At 39.6% G+C, this 22,132-nt stretch overlaps 1 long non-coding RNA gene across 2 annotated transcripts in view; it reads right to left on the bottom strand.

The window, feature by feature from the left end:
• Window positions 1-22,132, bottom strand: part of LOC137478579 (uncharacterized) — a 130,624-nt gene that overhangs the window by 68,309 nt on the left and 40,183 nt on the right. The window contains exons 2-4 of one of the 2 annotated variants that reach the window (XR_011001670.1): window positions 9,955-10,084; window positions 7,177-7,271; window positions 5,934-6,080 (exon numbers count right to left, since the gene is read on the bottom strand). The exons of the other annotated variant lie outside the window; for it this stretch is intronic. This is a non-coding gene — a long non-coding RNA (uncharacterized lncRNA). Of the gene's footprint in view, window positions 1-5,933; window positions 6,081-7,176; window positions 7,272-9,954; window positions 10,085-22,132 lie in introns of those variants that run through there. 2 annotated transcript variants of the gene reach the window in all.

A 22,132-nucleotide genomic window follows, 5' to 3' on the forward strand; every position in this document is an offset into this window, starting at 1 on the left:
ACTTTGCATTAAGCACACTGACAGAAGCACCTGCCTGAAGTGAAGTCTGTATTTACAGTTTGCTAAACATCTGAACTTCTGCCGCTATTGCCCCCAAGGACTCTGATAATATGGTCTGAAATGGAAATCTTCATTAGAATGCACACCACATGCAGCTTCTCCTCAACAGCTGCTCACAAATTAGATGTAGCAGGGACTGTCTCTGACCTTCAGTTAATTATTTGATACCACTACTGAATTTCAAGAACTCCAGGGGTTATCTTTTAGAAAAGACTTGTTGAATACCTGAGGAGCAGCAAATGACACAAGGTCACACATTTAATAGGATAGTACCAGCAGCCTGTGCTGAGGGCTGAGAAGCAATCCTGCACTCAGCACCACCAGTCGGAAGGAAGAACGAGCGATTCACAGGGAAGGGGAAAGAAAGTTCTGTGACACAAACTTAGAGAGATCATTAAGAATTTTCTTCACAGGAATCCTGACTTAAATTCTGTTGACTTTCTCTCTGGATCAACATAGCAGAAACAGTTCAGTGAAGTGAGAACTTTTCTGAGCACCGTAACTGTAGAAATAATTGTTTCTGGGCACACCTCACCTGGGTTCCTGCTTCTGAGTGTGACTTGCCTTGTTTGATCCATCCTAAAGCAAACTGACAAACACAATAGCATTCATATAAGCAACAATTTCATCAAGTCCTCCTTGATGGGCAACCACCTTGGAGTACATACAGGTGTTACAGCCTTGTTGGAACTCAGATAATTAAAACTCTTATGGTAATATTAGCCAAAATAATAAAAGCGCATTGTTTTACTCCACTGACTTCTATTTGGCCACTCATATATGTGTAATTTGCCTTTTAAAAGTTATCCTAAACTTATTATTTGCTCTTATTTATTCCCTGTAAGATGAGACTATTAAAAAAGAAGCCACCAAATCAACAAAACCTAGTTATGTAATGTCACAGTCAGCTGAAGAAAGTCCCAAAGAATTAACTGTGTTCTGGGAAATGCAACTGGAGGGGTGGAAGCCCTAAGCTTGGCAAAGAATTACAAGTCTCTAAAGACATCCCTATTTGACTGAGGTACCTCTGTATTCCCTCCAAGATGGATGTGTGGTGGATTTGTGGGGAAGTGAGACTGGCCAGGAAGATTGGAAAGAAAAGTTCATAAAGAAATGTGGTCCTGTCAGGTACAGATATACTGCACAAAAGAACAACACAGAACAACCACACAGCTCTCTCATCTAACTCTATTAAAAAAAAAAAAAAAAAAAGTTTAACTCACAGTACTGAGTAGAATCTCTGAGGCTAAATTATTCTTTGCAAGATGTGGGACTTCAGGTGATTTCTCTTAGAGGATCCTAAGTTCACACCAGTATTTTTGTCAGAGGAGAGATGTGCAAACACATCCTTCTCCCATCATCTCAAGCACTTTCTCCTGCTGTTTGTTACCTGACCTACAGTTCTATCAGCAGTTTGTCATCCTGAAAAGCCTCATCACCTCATCCCCTCCAACACCCAACCTCTCAGTGACAGGAGACACACACCTTGAGTTCTGAAACAAACAATTAGAATGACTCTTTTGGCAATGACTAGAGAGTCATTTCAGAGGGGAAAAGTAAAACAAGTTTTCAGGGCAACTTTTCCCGCTTTCTGCTGAGCAAAGCTTCCTCAACCACAGGTGACAGCTTCTTACAGTAGCATCAAAACAGCTTAATTTTGACTTAAGTCTTGCTTTGCCTTGTGCCTGAACTTACTCAACACCAGCATCAAGAGATAGAAAAACTGTACCAAAGTTTACAATGCTCAGACCCCTATCAGAAAACAGAAGCTGCATTCAACTTTTAAGAATAACAGTGGAAACACTCTGTTTTGCAGTCCAGCTGAAAAAGCAAGAAATATCTCCAGACTCCATAGTGTGTGGACCAGCTCTCCAGGACTTAGGCACTGCCTTGCTGATCAAATCCAGCCACGAAATCCTGTCACTGCTGTGCTGTGTTCCAAAAGGTAAATATGAATCAATCTTTTACACATTCAGCCTTACCTCTGAGACACCATGTAGAACAACAAGGATGTTGCAGTTGAGACGGCCCCAATACACAGAGTAACACCACGCCCCTTCAGAAGGCTGCAAGCATCTGCCCTTCTTGTGCTTCAGCCCAACCTTTTCTACCCTCATGTTCGTGCCGTGCCCCTGTGTGCCCTCTGTCCCTCTGGTGGTTGCTCAGTGCCCCTGGGCACTCCATGGCTCATTGCTGTCAGCGCTGCTCACCTGCTTCTCACAGCTGTGCCCACTGGGGATGGGGCTTGCAGCCCCACTCCCAATCACCACAAACTGTGTGCCTACACAAGTATATCCAGTCACACACAAAATGACAGAAGATTAATGAATAGAAAAGAAAGAAATGACAAGAAGGCATTTTGGGGGTGGGGGAGAACGTGACACACTGATACTGAGACTGTCAAAACTGAATATTAAATTTGATTGCTTAACATCTCAAATAAATCCTTGTGGTAGTTTCAAAAATCTCAAATCACTTTTCAAGCTCTGACACAAAGTGCAGTGAAATCAGTAGGAAGACATTTAGTGCTTAAGACAGTTAACAGATCAGAGCACACAGAAGATACAAAAATTTGGTTTTGCCTGGGGCTGTGCAAATTTTTTACTTCATTTTTGCTCCCTAGTGCTAATATACACTTTGGTACACAAGGAACTAATGCACTTAGTTTTACAGATTATTGCTGAAATTTTCTACAACGATGCTTGCAGTTTCAAACAAAATCATTTCTAAGATGTCTTAAAATATTTTAATTACTTTTTCATCTCAGCAGATATAGTTACTTTTCATTGTTGGGGTTTTTTTTTCTAGATTGATCAACTACAAAGAATTTAAAAACAGACTTATGCAGTAAAGAAGATATACTATACTATACTACTTCAAGCAAATAGAAAAAATAAGCCTCTTACAACACCTACTGAATAACAAGATTTCTTCTATTAGCTGACATTTTACCACTGGAAACAACAGGGAAAAAAAAGAGATCTAGTGGAAATCCATATGGCTGAAGTCTGTTTTCATGGTGCACATTCAGCAGCTTAGATACAGGAGCCCCATAGGTATTTTCATTTGGCATTGAATCCTCTCTATATAGACCTGTCCTTCTGCCAGCCCGTTAGCTCAGGATCGACAAACACACAAAACCTGCCTCCCTGCACTGAATGTGAATGTCCTGGTATAGTCCACAAAGTCTCTGATCTTAGTGTTGTGCTGCAGTGTTTCAGCCACAATTGTTTGGTTAATTGAAAATATTTTCATTTGTATCTAACAAACCCCACGTTTTGTGCATCTCCTTCAGAGACTCCCTCATTTTCTCCAGATTCCTTGGCATAAAGGGAAGCCACACTGGATGGCTCTGGAGTCTGGCATAGCATGTGCACCATCCTCATTCCACATGCAAAATTATTTGTTTTACTCTTAAAACATTTCTGTACAAAATAGCATAATTTTGGAGTTTTAGGAAAATCTTTTCAGGTTGTTCTCTCCTCTGCATTTAATTGCAGGTTGAAAACAAATCTCTTGATTTCTTGACACCTCTCTGCACCATTATTCCTTAACTTTTAATTAGTCATCCTCTGTTAGCTTCTTGCAAGGCGTCTGCTCCCACATCACTACTTGAAATGCCATCCTACCTAGAAATCTTTTTACTAATGTGAGCCTTGTACAAATGCAAATAAACAGACATTTAGATCAAGAGGGTCAAAGAGAACCTCCCATACGCTACCAACAGCATTCAACAAGAAGGCCTTTAGAGGAAAAGCACAAAAATTACAAGGGTTCATGATGTAGGACTCAAAAGCTCGTCACAGGTAAAGGAAGGGTGTTAGCAATATAATGATGTGATTTTCATTCTACTGCAGTAGAGCTCTTGAGGTCTATTAAGGAGAGGTGTGCAGAGAGCACAAAATAATAGACACTTGATGAGAAGTGCTCTCTCCTGTCTGCTGGCACCTTCAGATCTTACCATGGCTGAGTAAACAAAGTGAGCAACAGCACTTGGAACAGTTCAGGCTGCAAGGATACAACTCTTCCTTTTACATCCCTTGAGCAGGACACCAAACAGTTGAGAACAGCTCGGGCTCATTACCTGTTTTGAATGAAGTCTTGTGTACCTGCAAACAATTTCTTCACTGACTTCCTTTCTTTATCTGCCCCAGGAAAATTACTCCATTCCAGATAAACAAAAGCCAGGCATCTTATCCACACTGGCTGGAATAAGATAGGAAAGGAAAAATTTGGACTGTCCTGTTAAAGGGTTCAGATAAATTCAGTTTTGGAAGGAGAAATACTCATGAATGTATACATTGTGCAGCCAAATGGCACAGAAAATCCTTCAGCAAGATTAGCAGACACAGAAAATAAAATCATATTTTAAAAAAATGCTCATGCAGTTGTACTTTCCAGCATGATCCCGCAGGAGACCTCCAGATAGATTTTCAGGGTTTTAGTGGGTCTAAAGATGGGATTTTCTTAGAAAGTCCCAGCCAGTCTGAAGCTTCAAATATCAAATACTTATATGGTCTGCAAACCTTGACAGGAAAATTATCTGGAGGTGTGTTCATTAATACTAATTCCTTTTCCCACTGGGACTAGGATTTCAGATAAATAAGAACTTGAGCTAATTTTTAGCTAAACCCAAGATTTTCCAATGTAATCCTTTAGAATACAAAATACAACCCTAAAACAGAGTGAGGTTCTAAGTGATATCTGTTTTTTATATTTTTTCCAACATTTTGTTGATAATAGAGAGAAAAACGGCCCAATGTTTAAACATTTCACTGACATTTGAAAGCTCAGAATTCAAGTTTTGAGGATATTTTTTAGTTTAAATAGAGATTTTCCTAACCTTCAGTTTCTCTGATTGTCAATATGAGTTCATGTCAACTTTTTCTTTCATAAAGAGACATAGCTAAAAGTTAGAAGCAATATTTTATGTCAGCTCATTTTGCTCATTTCAGATTTTTCTTCATAGAGGGTGCACTTACAAAAGAGTGTGGAAGAATATAATTTTGAAACCAATCCCCAGAATTTCAATTTCAAAGCATCATAAACCAAAACATATCAGCACTAACAAAATAAGGATTTTTTTAACATGGGAGGACATAGAATAATATTTAAAGAATCATCATTATTTATTCCTATATTTTCCTAAGTTCTTGTAAGATGAATCAGCTTCCCAAGTACTTTTAGTTCTTATGATGCTATTTTCCCTGTTCCCCTCCCCCCTTTTTTTAATTTGTGACAAAGTTACTGTTCTTTGGGCAAATGTCACCCAGGTCTAGCTGCGAGAAGCTGAACCATTTTAACATAAATACCATTTAAAAACCAAAACACTGCAAATAAGAACATTTCTTTGCAAATACAAATCAAAAATTTCCTGTATTTTTTGTGCGGGTTGCAAATCCTGGTGCTCTTCACTAGCTTTGGGGTCTAAATGTCATGTTGACTGGCTAAAATGTACTTTATGCTTAGTCTCCTTTTAAGTGTTTGTATTGTGGTTTTGGGGGATTTTTGACCCTGGAGTGAGGCATGAATACACATATCTTTAGAAATATCTTATAGGGTGGTGTGAAAGAACAAGTGTGGCAAGCTGCACTCTGGATAAAAATTACTGATTATTCCATCAAGTACAAGTACTGAAAATAAAACAAAAACCAGGAGTAACTTAACAAGACACAGTTAAAAGTGCACACCCACGTACTGAACGGAAGATCATTTCTGTACCTGTTTTCACAGGTTTCAACTGCTTCCTCTGCTCCGATTCTAAGGCAACTGGGGAAAACAGGAGCTCTGGATGGACCTTGATACCCCTCCCCAGTTGTTTTCCTTCCAGAAAAAGGAGATAAAACAGGGCAGGAGTGAAAAAAAATTGCCACTACAAATTGTTTATGGGACAGACAACCATCAATCATTAGAACCCCTGCTTCTCTCAGAAGAGCTCTGAATCTGTCAGCCTCCCTCAGCCCTGGAGCCAGAGGCTCTGCTACACACCGGGGTAGGTTTCTGGAGGATTCCCACAGCAGCTGCCAGAGACACGAGAGCAGATTTTTTTCACTCCCACCACTTTCTTCCTGACACAATTGGTCCTTTCCACTACACAAGGTGGAACAAGCAGGAATCTAAGCCTGCCAGGCACACCTACTGAAGTGGCCTGCTGTACACATAGCCTTGTCACAAATGGTGGCCAAGGGCATGAATAACCCCTCAGCCTTTTCTCCTGACAGCAAGGGAAATATTTATACAGTGACTGATGGGATTAGGGACCTTTTTCCTTATGAGCACTCAAATCTTGAGTTCACCTACATCATTTCTGAACATCAGTCACTTGGGAAAGTGGGTAATTGATAAGGAAAGAGCTGGGACTATAAGCAATAAGATAATTTGGACCTTCTCAGATCTTCTAAGCTGGAATTTAAACAGTGAGATCTCTGGAATTTATATGAAATACTTGAATTTTGTGATCTGGATTGCTTATTGGGGGGTTCAACACTCCTTGTATTCAGGAAGTGCTGAGATTGCCTCAGATTGTCAAAGCTGAGAAGTGTCAGTAGAAACCCATGATTAACTAAAAAACCTCACAAATTTTTAACCCTACACAAATTCCTGCCTACCGTCACACGGCTTGCCAGTGACCACTCTAGCCCTAGGCACACTGGAGATCCTTGTCTCTCTCACAGAAGACAGGGAGAGGACAGACAGATTTCCAGAAACAAACTTTGCCTGCTACTTTTTTGAAGTACTTCTTGTTTCACCCGTCTCCCTCAAAAGTCTTCTAGTTCTGTTTTTGACACAGGAAAGATCAAGAAAGATAAATGTAAGGTTTTTACAGAAGGAACTTCTAAGTAAGAATTCTACATTCATGGTTGGACTGGATGATCATAAAGGTCTCTGCCAACCTTGATGGTTTAATGATTCCATGATTCAGAAGATGACACCAAGCCTCTTGAATGTGAAGGGTTTCTGCCAATCAGATAAATCAAATATATCTGGCAAAGCCTACTGTCAGGTAGCAGAATCACAGACTAAATGCAAACAACTCTGATTTCTCACTGCTCAAGCCCTAAAAGCACATTTTTGAAAACCAACCTATCTTATCCTGGAACTCATAATTGTACATACCTGCTGTGAAAGCTGAATAAGCAGAGCTTTTAGGAAACAGAATCCAGGAGCACAGCTCTCAACGGATGGAAAATTGAAATGATGAAGCATTACCCCTGCAGAAATAAATATCACAGCCAGGAAACCTGGATGAAGGCTGAAACAAAACCTGACAGAGAGGTTATTTCAGAAATTACAGAAAGGACAGGAGTCAGTAATGACATGAGGAGTCTAGAGGGCTGAGGGGATTTTTCTCTGAACCTTGCTTATTTTCTATACTGCTATTTTCTTTAATGTACAGCAGAGGTTTTGTGTTGACAATTACTAATATCTCTGAAAGAACCTTAGTGTCTAGCACTCCTCAAGGATTCTGTGGCCTTTTCTATTAGCATACCATATTTGGAGGGAGATGCAGTATTCACTACACTCTCCACTGAGCTGTAAGAAGATCTCGTTAGTGTAGAACCAAAAGTTGAGTTCCCTGTGTCAGGGACTTGATTAAAATAACAAGCAGAAAAAATCTCTAAATGTATTTAATCATAAAGTAAACCCTCTTCTGCTTCAACAAACGTGTGTTTTGTGGAAAGGGTGGATGCCTCACAAAACAGATGGTCATGTCTTTCTTTTAAGGTAAGTGAAAAATAGAAACACAGATGTATCAGAAAGTGAGATTTTTATCTCAGTTTTGAAGAAACAAAGGACATGAAAGTTATGAATTGAAACTTTACCCAGGCACTATGGCCAAACCCCACCCAGTTACATCTTGTTCAAGTGAACCATTTCTTTGAAAAAATTTATTTGAAGAGTTCATAAGTTTGAATGCACATGGTTTCAAAATGTCATTTTTTCTTATTTTAATCCTTTCAGGAGAACAAAATCAAGACCCAAAGAAAAGCAAGCTGCACATGTCTAGGAAGGATAAAACCAGCTCCTACTTGATTAAGAGCTGAGGATATTGGCTCTGACACAGTAGAGAAATGCTTCTTTTTCCTTCTCCATGTAAAGCTAAAGGATTATGTGAGCACACATATGTATATTTAGGATCACAAAAACCCATGAGGAGCAGCTGAATGTAAAAGACACAGTAACACTAATGTTATCCTATGCTAGAGATGACATGGGCCTAATTTTTAGCTCCTTAATATTTGTTTCTCCTCAGACTAAGGAAAACAAATTTCCATTGCTACTTGAAAGGAATACATCATCTGTCTACATTCAATCTGTTAGAAATGTCTTCTTCAGCAAGAGAATACTTGCATAACACTGTTCTCCTTGTCAGGTTCACAATAGTGGTGGGACTTATTAGACTGGTTTTGTGTTGAATATTCAACAGTGACTCACTAGTCAGATAAGCAGCCTCATAGGAGTCAAAATGTACATGAGCTAAGACAGATGATTTAAAATATAACCCTATCCAGAGTTTGAAACAAAATGCACTTTGTGCAGAAGAGTAAAGGCTGATGTGCAGGCAAATTGTCAACAAACCTACTCTAGTGTATTATTTGTGTACACTGAATTTTTCTGGTTTGAAATAGAGGCTGTTGAGGGCTTGCAAAGGTGTATACACTTCTTGACAGTGTTATAAATCCTTCCCTTCTTGACCAAGCTACTTTGAACAGTAGCTCATATCTCACCTGTGATTGCTGAAACCTTTCCCCTTCTATAGAGAAATAAGATACTTCACATTAATGTTAAAGGAAAATCTTTACTGAGACAAAAATGAGAGAAAAGGGCTCGGGGTACTTTTGCTGTTGCTTTACTTTGTCAGAGCTGGAAGGAACAAGCTGGCTGAATGCAGATATGGCAGGACAGAGAAAATGCAACACTAACTTTCTAGAAACAAAAGAATCATAACTATGATTTAGAGGAGGATGGGCTTTATATAGTGGGAGCAAAAGGAGCCTTTGGCATGCTGAAAGCCCTGGACTCCAAGGAGAGAGGCTGCTGGAAAGTGGAAAACACCTATCCAACTTTCACATATTCCATTGAAACCAGATTAGTTGTATTCCTTTCGTTACTTGCGAGACCTACAGTAATATCCTCAAGGAAGGAGATACCTAGTAAGAAAAATGAGTTGAGTGAGAAGCAGGAGACTTCCCCAAAAGGACTGGACAGAACTCAGAAGCCAAGGACTGAGAAAGAACCTGAGAACAGTTGTGGCGACAACAACATCCTGCTGAGAGCTGAGTTCTGGGCAGCACCGGGAGGAACAAGGACCATGGAAAGGATAAAAGATTTACACTGCTCCCTGGAGAAGGAAATAACTCCAACTTTCTGGGGATCTGACTATATAGTCTAATAACATCAAAGACCTTTCCAAAGCCTAGCCTCTGCCCACAAGGTGAGGCTCCTCCTTCCACAGCTGTTGGTACTCTCTTGACCCAAGGGCTGTCTCTTTGCAGCCCTGACAGCCATTGCACTGAAACAAACACACATCTGTGCCCAAATCACGCATTTCATCACCCAAAAAATCTCTCCAGATGGCAGACAGTCATCTACTACCAGTAATCCATTTCTCCTCCTACTTTTCTACTGCAGCAAATTGATGTCAAATCATCCCAGCAATCTTTTAAAAGAGAGCAAGGATATACAGATGTTGTTTGTTGTTGTTGTTTTTAACAACAGACAACCGAGAGGAAAATATTTTTAAAAACCCAGAGGAAAAATTAAAGCTTGTAGTGCTGCTACAGAACAGAGTCATTTAGTTTAAAATCACATTATTTGCAAGTAGTTTCTTTTCTGACAAATGGCAAATGCAACCACTATAGCTGTTTGCCAGGCCAGCTCACTCCTCCTTACCTGCTGTGAGCTGAAGTGTTGGCAAACTTTGTTCCTGCCTTCTCACAATTCCTTCCAGCCCCATACTGGAACGTAGTTTGTAAACATTACTCCCTCTTTCTCTCCCTTGACATAGAAATTTTGTCTGTTCCTGGAGAATAATTTTTCTAGGTATTTATCTCACTAATCTCTAGATCCTGCAACCCTCTCACTTTTTTTCTAAATGAAATTTTAACAATCAAGAAAGAAAAAGGAAGTGTCCTGGGAACACCAGTTTGGGCAAAATAAAGTAACATTGGAGTTGGTAAAAAAGGTCCTTGCAGAAGTTCAAGATTCAAAAATTCATATCAACAACACATGAACAAGAAGCCACGCTTCAATTTCACAGCTGGAGTCATCATGGTAACCAGTTTTCTGATCCTGAAAACTTTTAGATGTTCAACACATCTTGATTCTTGAAATCATGTTGCACTCCTGGACTCAAGGTCATTGGCTCAAGATGAAAAATACTTTCTCACTTTTTTTTCCCTGTGAAGTGAGAATATTATTCCTTTCCTCCTTGCTCATTTATGAGGTTCACATAATATTCCATGTACAAGGACCCACAATATCACCACATTTTTAAGTGTGTAAATGCCCGCACTAAACCGTGTCCTCCAGGACATTCCAATATTGGATGACTTACTAGGAATACGGCTATCCATCTCTCGCTTTTTCACGAATCCCTAAGCCACCAACAGGAACAAGACTGCAGGTATCAAAGGGGATTCTGCAGAGCTACCACAGTGTGTGGCACATACCTTCATACAAGAACCAAAGGGGCAGAGGAGGAAGATCTCTGACCAATTCAAAGGTCTGAATTTGAGAGTTTCATCCACAAACCCTTAGAATCTTACTCATTGCTCAGGATCCTCTCATAAGTAAACAGCAAATCAAGCCAGATGGCCTTGTACCTACCAGCTTGATCTGAAAATGGATTCTCTGTAAGCGCATTTTATGCTCCTGGGTACAGCAGAAGACAATACAACACAGAATACAAGCAATAAACACACAGGCTTTCTGTGACAGCCACAAAACCAATAAAATAATATGGCTGTGTGGTCAGCCAACTCAATTCTCAGCAGTAATAAGCATGATTTAAATAAATACAGAAGTGCAATCAGAAAAAAAATACAGGAGCAGATACCTTTTCACCCCTTTAAGTTTTGTGAAGCTAAAAGATCATTGCATTTCTTACTGGAGTTTATTGAAAATAATAAATCCTGTCTCTTTTGTGGTTGACATACTGAACCTGATACTCCTACACCAAAAACTTTTTCTTTGTGTAATATCAATAGATAATTTAGATGTCCCACCAAAACCAACCCAAACAGAGTTTGTTGACATTTACCTGCCTCATACAACCTTTTCATTTCAGTCTGGAAAAAACAGGGGATGGGAAACCTCAAGAACTTGAGTTTTTTACTTCTGCTGGTTTTATATCTGCAGCAGTATTTTAAGTTGCAGATGCCACAGGTGTTAAAGGAATAAATGCCCAGAAATTCAAGATTCGATGTAAGCAATCTCTGAACTCCGGAGAGTGATGGGAGCAGTGCTGGAACATCAGAGCCAGGAACACTATCCCAAAAGGTCTCATTATACCTGCTAGACAGCCCAGAAACAGAAGGGAGTGCTGTGGTTGAGTCACACAGGCACAGCTACGGTCAATCCACGCTTTCCAGATTGCAGCAGCACCAACATCTGAGCAGTGTCAAATTCTCATCCAGATGTATCCTGCACTTGGGAAACGAAAGAGCTCTCTCTTCCCCTGACCCTGTCCCAAAGGGTTTGATACCAGGTACTCCTGCTCTGCTCCCGTAGCACCTGAGCACAAGGGGACACATCTGGGAATCCACCTCCTCCACCCACCTTGGCCCCTGCATGAGATTCCCCTTCCAACTTCCACTGCCCTTTCTTTGTTCACCCTCTGGAAGCTTTTCAGGCATTTTCATTTTTTCTTTTTTTTTTTTTTTTTTTTTTTTTTTTTTTTTTTTTTTTTTATTTAATAGCATATGTCAATAATTGATCTTTTCTAGATAGGGATGAAACTACAACTCCAATAATTTTTAATTCAGTGTAACCTCTCTTGATACAGTTATGAATCTCTTAATATTAGAAGAGGCTTCAATAAGCACAAATTGCTACAGAATATTCAGATTTTCAATCATCTCTAGCACTACAGATTTTCAGGTCTGCTGAATGGGTGCCTTGCTTTCAGCTGATATAGAACTTCTTCTCAGTAGCTGGTACAGTGCTGTGTTTTGGACACGGAATGAGCATGATGCTGATGACACACTGATGTTTTGGGCTTTGCTAAGTCATGTTTATCCTAAGTCAAGTACTTTTTGTGCATGTGTGTGTGTCTCATGTTTTGCCAGTAGCTGGAGGAGGTACATTAAAAAAATGGGAGGGAGCATAGATGGGACAGGTGACCTGAGATGGCCCAAGGGATATTCCAGATATTCACACCACTGAACACCACGCCCAGTAGACACATGAACACGAGGAGTGCCTGGGAAAGGGGGGGCCAGTCAGGGGTCAACACCGGCAGCAGGTGGTGAGCAATCATCTTGTGCACCACTTGGTTTGGTTTGGGTTTTTTCTTTCCCTTATTGTTAACATCATTAATATTGTATTTTTTTTCCAATTAAACTCTTCTTATCTCAACCTACAAGTTTTACTTTTGATTCTCTTCCCAATTCCACTGGGGTAAGGGTAGACAGGGGGTTTGAGCAAGCAGCTGCCTGATTAATTTCCAGCTGGGCTTAAACCCCACAACAATGGGATAAAGTTTATTTCTAGAGGTATATTTGAAAAGGAATAGTTTTCATACACATTTCTGAGGAAGAAACGAGGTCTGAAGAGACTTAATCAATTACTGGGGAAGGAAGAAAAAAATCCCATTAGAGTTGCTTAGGTCAGAGAGGTGCAGAAGCACTTCGTCTCCACTCCTACACATTTCTTATCCAGACCCTAAATTGCCTTTCATTTGTGCAATCACTGAGGAGTTTGTCTTGCAAGCTCCAGCAACACTCCCCCTGCACAGAAGCATGCAAAGCACCAGGAGAAAAGGCTGCTTACACAAGGAACTTCCATCAGTGCTCACCTACTCAAGAAAAGGCATTGTCTGGAAAATGCAGGCAATGTGTGGAAAACACACCAACGCAATCTGGAAGTGGCTAATGCATACAGATGGGGTCAAATGAGCATCAGCAGCTCTACCACCTGGTTCCTGGCAGTAATGAGCCACATTTGACAGTGGAAATCAGCATGACATAGCCAACATTTCCTACTTTTAAACCACAAGAGCCATTAAACTGTTCAGACAGTTTTTTTTAAGCATCCTTTCATGCTCAGGCTGTGACCTCCCTATTCCTATAAGGATAAAATCTCTCTGAGATTCTCAAGAAAATCCTAGGGACTGAGTAATGGCACGTGTAGCTTGGAACGTGCACATTTGTTTTCCAGATTTTCCTTTCACAGCAGTTTTTTTACCTCTCCCACTAACTCCTATAAATCACATTCTAGTTTGGCCCATGACTTTTTAACTAAAAATTGCACTCAACATGTGTTTTCTACAAGAAACATTTTCAACTTCTCACGCTCAAGTTGTTGTTCAATCACTTCTAAGGTAATTCCTGGGAGAGAAAAGGTAGAGGAATATTTATCTCTTGATTAAATTTTCCCAAGGCCAGAACTCCTCAAGTATTAATTTTGTGGCTCTTACAGCAGCTCAGCCTTCTAAAAAATAAATTAAATAATCAAAATAAACACTCTAAGATCATGAAAATCCAGGTTTTTACATCTTTTAAAATACATCATATTACCCTGTATAGAGACAGACAGATAACATTTCCATAAACAATAGATAAAAAAACCCAAACCTATAAAATTTAATGGAGCATTTCAAATGCTTGGTTAGAAGGCATATTTAGAAAACTAATTTTCAGACTAGGCCACAAGTGGTAAACAAATTCTCAGTACAGAAATGTTTCAAATGGAAATTGCATAAAATGAATGATGCTTATTCATGGCCACAGCAGGCTGAGAAAAAAATTAATTTAAAAAGTTGCCTTTTTTTTTTTTTTTTTTTTAACCAAGCCCAAGCACATCTGATTTCTAAATCAATAGCTGCCTCTAACCAAACTGAAGTGCTTGTACAACTTCAGACAGGTAATTACTTACAGGGATTGGATGAGGAACAAGCACATCAAGGGATATTGCTACGTCAATCTCTCTTTTATGTTTTATTGTAGCCTTTTGGCTGCTTCAGAAATCAACACTAAGAACTGATTTTATCCTCTAGCAGCTGCAATATAAAGAAAAGCCAATATACTAATGCACAGAAAGATGTGCATGGCTGCATTGTCAAACACCATTTAGTGTCATGGTTTTGGGGCAAATTTCACAGGAAAGACACAGATTTTGAGATATTTAGATTTTTTTTCTTTAGACTGATGAGTGCAAAATAAACTAAGGTCCCTGGAATGAGAATTATGAAAATGCCAGCACAAGATACAAAAATTACTTAATTTCAGGATGAAATGCAGTTGTAAGACCCTTTGCATAAGTACAGAAGGGGCAATACTGTTGCATTTCATTAAACTGTACTAACATGATGCAGTAACAGGACACCAGTTACCTCTCCATTGAGGAAGCCCCACAATACACATTCAACTTAACCAGCAAATGTCATGACCACCTGACATTTTTTCCACTATCATTATTAGAGAATTTGAGGTATTGACTTTTAAGTTGACCTCTTAAATTGTATGGCTTTTATTAAAAAGTTTATTTTTAGCTGCAAGCCTAAAATTTTCACATTTTGAAAACAACTTAAAATACAATAGATATATTTTGCCTCTTTTTATCAAAAGTACAATTTTCTCTAAATATTTGTGTGCATACCTATATATGTATTGCTAAACACATCAGCATTTTCTGTGGGGAAAACTTGCTCTTTGAAGATCTAATTTTCAGTATTAAAATTTTTGTTTTTTTAAGATTGAGAGCTTCTGTCTCCAAAGTCCATTTTTGACAGAAACAGTAAGAAAAAAAAAATCATATTTATCAGTTAGAAAAACAATTTCTAAAAATCGTCCTCTAGGATACTTACTGCAATAAGAGTGAGATAGTACATGGAAATTCTATAACTCCTAAAAGATCTAGGCTCGAATGAGATCTGCAAGTCTTCCTCCGCTTTCCTTTGTATCACTAGATACTCCTGGCAAGTATTTCCTCACAGAGAAGTAAGCTAAAGTATACAGCCCTCCTGAGACAATACTACTTTTTATTAGAAGATTATGTATTTTAATGAACTGGATACATTTAGTTGCCTCTAGTATTTCCTCTGGTGTTCACTACTCTCCCAAGTGATGAGTCAAAATTTGCATTTTAACAGAAGCTGAGTACTCTACTGGAAAGGCATCATGCTTAAAAGCTCATAAGTAGATTTTTGTCTATTATTTATTGAAATTTGTTACTGCCTTTAAAGTCTCTTGTTAAGAGATACACAAAGCTCCTGTTAATTGACCTAATTTACCATCTGTATTTTTGCACTCACTTGTAGGGTCATTTTACCAGAGCATAAATGTGATGATCTGCTTTGCTGGGCAATTACTCCACCTATTTTGCACTGATCTGATGGCATAGAACAGGTAAAAACCTCCTGATCACCTGGAAACTGTGTTTTGTAATGTAGGTTTGACTCTTCAATACTTTTTTTTTTTTAACTGAGTTTCAGCCATGCAGAGCTGATAGCAACTGTCCAGCTGCTTCAAGAAAATAATCAAATGTGCCACCTAACAACAAAGACAATACTCCTTTTAGGGATCTTTTAAGATAAAGCAAACACCTTCTATCCAGCAATCATTTCAAATTCGACTAAGCAGCTGTTTAAATCTTCTCTCCTTGCCTTGGGAGAGGTCAGTAAACAAGCCTCCCTCTTGCCCTTCCCTGCCCAGGGGCTGTGTGAGGTGAGAGTGAGGGGAGCAAGACTCTTCTTCCATCTCATCCTGGCTGCAATCACAACTCTTTCACAGCTGTGGTTTGCATGCACCAGTCCAGCAGAAATAAACCCACAAGTAATGCATGAGCTAGTAAAAAATCCAACCAGCCAAAAAAAAAAAAAAGCCACCAAACCAAAAAGATAAACCAAACTTCCACTCTCACTTGTCTAAAGTAAAGCTTCACTTCTTAAATTACCCTGTGACTATACAAAGCACTTTGGCTGTTGCAATAGTTCATTTTTTATTAATGATATGAAAGGAGACCAATTCTGAAGCCGCCAAAACCCTTCATTTTTCTCCTGAAGTCTCTCTCATTCATTATTTACACCCAAGAATTCTCCCTTCAAGCAAGACACATACATTTCATTTCCCTTTTTCTTTAATTCAAAGCCTATTTAACTACAGCTGCAAAACAAAATATAAATACAACATTAAAAAGTACAATTTGAGTGAAATATTGAATAACCAACAGTGAAATAACTGACAATTTTTGATTTAGGAAAAATGCTCTCTTCCTCTTCTGCTGCTTTTTTTGAGATGTTTCACTTCCAAATCTACTTAAGATAGAAAGTCTAGAGATGTTATAATCATATTTGCTGATTGCTTTAGCAATTGTCTCCTACAATCTTCTAAACAAGTCATTAGACTCCCACTGATGGTTTCCAGGACAGAAAAAGATAACATGAACATCCAACAATCATTATTTTTTCAGTCCAGCTGTACTCACATCCCGCATTCACACATTTAGGTCTGAACACATCCTAGGCTGCTATTAATGGGCAAGGCAAATAGATGATGACCTGAAGGAGCTAAGACTGCTTTTTTAGCTCCTCACATTACCATGAGTCAGAGATCTCCAAAATTGTGCATCTACAGGAGAAAAACAGAACCTAATCACCCCAGGAGCTGTGGGCTTAATTGCTGCTTGCACCTCCCAGCTCCTCCTCAAGCCTTGCAGAGCAGCTCAGCGCTGGCAGCTGTGGTCCAAGAGAGACACCGTGTCCTCAGGAGTGCACCTCCTCTGGGAAAACAACAGGCCAAAATTCAGCTGCTCTCCCTCTCTTAGGAAAGTCATTTTGATAAGGATTGTTTGTGATTGACAAAGATCCATTTACTGCATGCATTTGCAAAGTAAGGTCTAAGCTACCCACAGACAGTTTACCTTCAGATCTGTAGTGCTAATAGGTTTGGGCAGCTGGGGTTTTTTGGTTTTTATTTTTTTGTAGTTTGGTGGTGGTGTTCTGTGAATCTGGGTTTTGGTGGGGGGCTTTTCTATTGTTGTCATTCTTGGATTTGGATTTTTTGTTTTCATTTTGGTTTTATTAAAAGGGACAGAGTTCATATGCATCTCTGCAAAGAAATTCCAGGATTTAGTGCAATATAGCAACAAAATAGATTTATGTTACTGACTGTTGTTCCCATGGGTCCATAAGTTAGCAGACCAATACCTGGATAATTAGATTAGGCAGCAAGTCTGGTTGTGGAGGGTGAGGAATATCCTTTGATACTTTTTTCCATCTTACCTCTATTTTGCAAGGTTCTTAGCCAAAATGGCAAACACTGTTAAGTCTGAGCTTTGTCCATGTCCCCTGTTACCCAGTCTAACAGGACCATGTTCTAGCTCTTTCTGAGCTGTGATAGAAAGCAACTTCTCAGCTCAGTTTAAATTGTAGCCTATATTAACATAATGCTTACAACTTAATTAGCTCTTATTCTTGTTGATTTACCAGCTTGTTAGCATCTGATTATCTTTTCCCATCTGCCTCTAGGGTGTTGAAGATGGCTTTGATACATTAGAACTACAGCATAGTCATAGTTATTCCTTATCACATGTAATGATTTCCACCCCCTTCCCCATGGCAATAGAGCACAACCCAAAAGGGAGTTGGATGAGCACAGCCAACTCCTCCCAGAAGAAGTGTGATGATCCAGGAGGTCACAATCCCTCGCACTGGTCAAAGTGCAGCATCCCTGGGTCTCACCTTTAAAGCAGCATGACAAAGAGCACAGATTTGGTGGCAGATGGAAAAGTGTGCTGGTGGCAAGGACTGCTGATAACAAGCAGTACTGAATGGTGAAATAAATTAGCAGTAGAGAGGAAGTAAAATATCCAGCACAGATGACTTTAAGGAATAATGAAAACAGTGGCTAGGAAGGTACAGGCAATTGCTCCTGTGGTTACAGACTGGTGCTCACTTGATGTTCCTCGCCAGGTTCCTCCCCATCCCTCACCCTAGACAAAAAGCCAACACTCTCCTTGTGCAGTTCATCCCTCCTACTCTCTGGAAAGGGATACTCCAGTCATTGCTGCAGCCTCAGCCAGCACAGCAAGGGACAGGGCAGGAGTTCCCTCCCCAGTGGCTGAGGCCACCTCAGAGGGCAGATCCAGGGTAGTAGGGCACTTGCATGGCTCCTTGAACAGGATCCCAAACAGACCAGATTTTCCTTTGCTGTAGTCCTTCCCCCCACCACAGATTTGGCCTCATCCACCTCCAGCAGTTTCCCTCACAAGCTCTCTTGGGAAGTTTGGCAGGCGCTGTGGGCTGCCAGAGTAATTTACTAGAAGGGCAGAAGGAAATGATAAATCAGTTTCAAAACACATACACACACACAAAAGTGCATCTTCATCGCACACGAGTGAAATAGTTTCTCAGTCAGGGCAAGAGGCCACCGTTCCTCTGTGTTCCAGGGTCAGCTGGGGCAGCATGCACACGTTTTTTTTTTTTAGCATCACCTGGGCTTGGCAATTACCACTTTGTTCTTTGCTGTTTAGTTACAGAAATAAGTGACAGCTGCTTCACTCTCAGCGCTAGGCAGTGGTGGAGGGAAAAATTCAGCCCACAGTGTGGTTAGGGACATTCCTGGAACTGGGGCCACTGTGGGGTTCTTCACCTCATGCCTTGGCCTTACTGCATAATTACAGATGGCACACAGGCTGCTTGGTAGCCTATGGAAGAACCTAGGCAACAGAGCAGGAGGGCCCCTCCGCTTGCCTAGATTGTTTTACAAATAAATGTGAGAAAAAATGTAATTAGCACAGTGTGGCCGTACCCATTGATACAGTGGAGTGTGGAGGAGGAGAGAATGTCCCACTACTGAGAATAGCTTTTAAGTATATACCACACATTCATTGGCTTTGTTTACCCAGAAAACGCCATGCAAGTCAGCAGTGGTGTAATTGGGTGCATAATACGAATACATTCTTTAGTTCAAAGGCACAATGAAAAGAAGGGAATGAATAATACTTCACACTATGAGGTTATTTTTTGTTCAGCAAAGCAGAAAATCTGATAAGGGGTTGTTTTCATTTTTCTGACTATTCACTACTGATTTGTAAGCTTTTACTTTGCCCAAGCACAGGCCAACTTTTACCCAACTGTGTCCATTGAGAACAAAACATTTCAATTTTCTAATTGAAAAAAAAATTGTTCTTAGAAACATAATTCAATTTTATGAAATAAGAGAAATAAAATATGATAATATTTTCTTGACTTTTCTGCCACCAACTTATAGGAAGTCATTTCCAGTTAAACTTTCAGCTTTTGGAAACCAGATGTCTGTGGAGCCCTGGGAAAGGACAACAGGCAATGCTCAAAAACCTGGAGACTGAGCAGAAATGTCACCATCTCCATTAATATTGCTGGGAGAGGAGCTTTTGCAGCTGTCAATGAGCCCTCTCTGCTCAGCACACCTCCCTGCCATCCTGCCTCACTCCACTAGTGAAGCAACACTCCACCAGCTGTGAAACAACACCTCAAACTGCTGAGCTGGGTGTCTGCACCATGGGATTCCCCCTTAACACACACCAACATCTGGCCCATGCGCTGACACAACAGGAGGAGACATTGGCACAGGTTGTCCAAAGAAGCTGTGGATATCCCAGCCCTGGAAGTGGTCAAGCAGAGGCTGGACAGGGCTTTCAGCAACTTGGACCAGTGGAAGGTGTCCCTGCTCATGGCAGGGGGGTTGGAACTAATGAGTCTTTAGGATCCTTTCTGACCTAAACCATTCTGTGATTATGGTTCTGACAACCATGTGTTGGTCCTCTCATAATCCCTGCACCATTTCCAATGCAAGGAAAAAATAAAGGGTAAAATAATAATTTACATTCAGCTGTCACCTAGAAATCAACCACAATCTCTTAGTGACAAATATCAGCTCTTTCACCAAGACCTTGCCTACAGCTCTCTCTCATTCTTTATACACAGCTGGTGATAATCATACTGCAAACAGCTAAAAGGATTCAGCATGGGTCTGCAATCACAGCAGATGTTGGCTGTTCAGTTCAAACAAGAGCAAAAAAACTCAAAGGAAGCAAATTTGAGAGATTTTATCGCAATATTAATTGTCCAGGACAAGACACACAGTCACCTGAGTTCAGGTTTTTCTATTAAAATCTTATCCTAATGCTTCTCCAGAATCCCTGTATGAAATTAGAAAATTTAATTCTACACTACTCAAATGTAGAAATTAGAATTTATTGCTGAAGCAGAGTAAATATCAACTCCAAAACACAGAGGAAGATTTAAACTTTTCTAATTACAGACTAAAGCCTAAGCAGTAGCAAGAAAAATATTTAAAACCTAAAACAAGATTATTGCCTATTAGCAAAAGTACTGCTACATTCATTTTGCAGTTATTGAACATTCCAGTTCAAGCCTCACAAAATGTAATCTTGAGTATTGTTGAGACTCAACCAGTTTTTGTTTGTTTTTATTTTTTTAATTCATGGCTTTATTTAGGAGATTTTAATTTTTTTACTGTACTTTATATTTTAGTTGTGAAAATTAATTTAATGAGCAGGACGAAATTTTGGTCATCATCAACTTCTCAGTGCTCCAGGTATACATTCAGCTAGAGGAGCTGGAGCCTTCTACTGTGTTGCAGGATTTTCTTGTGGCAAGAGGCAGCAGAATAAATTACTTCTAGATTTTCTAGCTGGCAGCATCACTGGCTGTATAAGAATGCAGGGTGGTTTTCTAAGACAGGGAAGTTGTTTTAAGTAAAACTCCTCTCTCTATGGTTTTATTCTCTTCAAGGTATTTCACAAATAATCAAAACCTCAGCAAGATTCTTAAGAATTTTAAATGGAAACAAAAATCTCAATCTTATTTTAATGCAAGTCAGCAACCTGTTAGCACAATGGGTCATTGACTTTTCAAACCCTTTTTCCCTGAAGTAAGGGAAAACATTAAACAGAAGGGTTTGCAGGGTCAAACAGCTTCTAAAAAACATCCCAGACAAGATTAGACAGGAAGAGATCCGACAGCTCTGCAATTTATAAACATTAAAATGCAAGATATTATTTAGAACTTTGTCCACCAGAAGGAGATGAATGATTCGGACAGGGAATCATGACTTCTGCCCTACACAAACATGTGGAGATAAAGAGTTAGATAGACTTTCCAGTAGTAAAGTTTAGTTTTGGCAAAGAAGTCCTTTCCTTCCTATCTCAGAATGCATAGATTAAACCGCTGTACAGCAGAAGATTCTGAAATTCCTCCAAAAATTATTTGAAATATTTCATTAAAATTGTGCAATAATGATTTTTCCAGTAGAGATTTATACCTCTCACATCACAGAATGGTTGTAATGTTGAAAAACACAGTATATTTTATAATGTAGTGACACTTTGATAAACCTTGTACTATTAAAATTTTTTACCTTCAAGTGTATCAAAAGAAACTTTTTTCCACAAAAAAATTTCTATTTTTTTCTGTTGTAATTCTGAGTAGATGTTATTGACCAGATTCCTGATTTCCCACATGCCCAACACCTGTAAATTCTTAAGCCCATTAGTTTAAGAATAACTCTCCTAATTAGATAACTCTCCTGCCTCTGAAGGCACAAAGCCAGCAAGAATACTTTCTGTGCTTTGCAGCAGGGAGGCAGCAAAAGCCACTCAGCCTGCCCACAATTTGACAATGACCTGCTTAGACCCAAGGCCAGACTATGAAGAACACCTTTCTCTCTATGCTGACACAGCCTACAAGTGCTCTATTTCTGTATTTTGGTTATTTGGGTAGCAATCCATGACAGTGCTTGCACTCCCCTCTGTAGGTATATCCTAGGGCCAGTGCAGGCAGAAAGGTAAGGAAGGACAGCATTCACCACTCAATTTTCATTTGAAAAAGAAGAATCAGCCATCCTCA

This window comes from Anomalospiza imberbis, chromosome 8 (assembly GCF_031753505.1).
Source record: "Anomalospiza imberbis isolate Cuckoo-Finch-1a 21T00152 chromosome 8, ASM3175350v1, whole genome shotgun sequence".
NCBI lineage: Eukaryota > Metazoa > Chordata > Aves > Passeriformes > Viduidae > Anomalospiza > Anomalospiza imberbis.